This window comes from Nicotiana attenuata, unplaced genomic scaffold (genome assembly GCF_001879085.1).
Source record: "Nicotiana attenuata strain UT unplaced genomic scaffold, NIATTr2, whole genome shotgun sequence".
NCBI classification, from domain to species: Eukaryota; Viridiplantae; Streptophyta; class Magnoliopsida; order Solanales; family Solanaceae; genus Nicotiana; species Nicotiana attenuata.
The window spans coordinates 66317-67440 of NW_017672783.1; positions in this window are offsets into that span (position 1 = coordinate 66317).

Here is a 1124-nt window from a genome sequence, read left to right on the forward strand (position 1 = left end):
GATAGTATTTCACTGTTAGCTACTCGGAAAAATAATTGAGAACAGAATTAAATAAACAACCCAATATGATTAAACCAACTTTGTTAAGTTAAACACTGAACAACAACAATCATGTTTCACCCATGACCCTAGAACAATGGGTTTTAGCTACTCATAGCAGTGTTCATCTCAATAATGTTTAATTTCATTCAAAACGTAAAAACAAGAAGAAGAAAAGAAGAACTTGATGTTGGATTTTCCTCCTTGCCTCTTGCCTCTATGTTTCTTGCACTAAACTATGAAAACCTTGATATCTTACTCCTTGGGCGAGCTTGACTTTATATAGGTTAAGTGAAATTCCTCCAGATTTCCGATTTTGCCCCTAACAGACCTTTTCCGGAACTGGGACTAGCGCGAACACGCTAGTATTCGCACTAAAGTTCGCGCTAGTAGCCTGATATTCTGCCTCCCGCTTCGGAACTAGCGCGATCACGCTAGAGCTCGCGCTAGTTCAGGCAATTTTTTCTTTAATTCGTTGTCTCGTCTTTGCGCGCACTCAGCTCCGAGGGGTCTTTCTTGCTCCAATGCAACTCCAATCACAACTTTAAGGCATCATATAGGCTCACCATCCTGCAATGTGTAAAATTCACAGTTAGAGCCCATTTTTCATCATTTAACCATATTATGACATTGAAACATAATCAAGCGGGAGCATAAACAATTGCCAAATCACCTAGGCTTAGCCTACTATCACCGTAGCATCAACGCTACATCAGGCAGTGAAGTTTGAGTGGAACCACCATGAGGTGATCATCCACGGCGACGGTAGCAATCCCATGTAAAGTCGCCAGACCATCCCAGCAATCGGGAGCAGAAGAAGGATAGGCGGGGAAACTTACCACCACATCGAGCGAGCCAACGCCGTTGATAAGGACAAATGGTGGGACAAAAAAGTTGAAAGCATATTGAACTGGAGCGGATATGAACCTGGCAAGGGACTTGGCAAAAATCTCCAAGGAATCGCTAAGCCCATAAAACTAAAGAAACATGGCACCACCTTCGGTCTGGGATATGAGTATACTTGGAAAGAATTCAACGACTGGTCGCCACCATGGCGCGGTCCCTACTACCCATTGGAGCAGCCA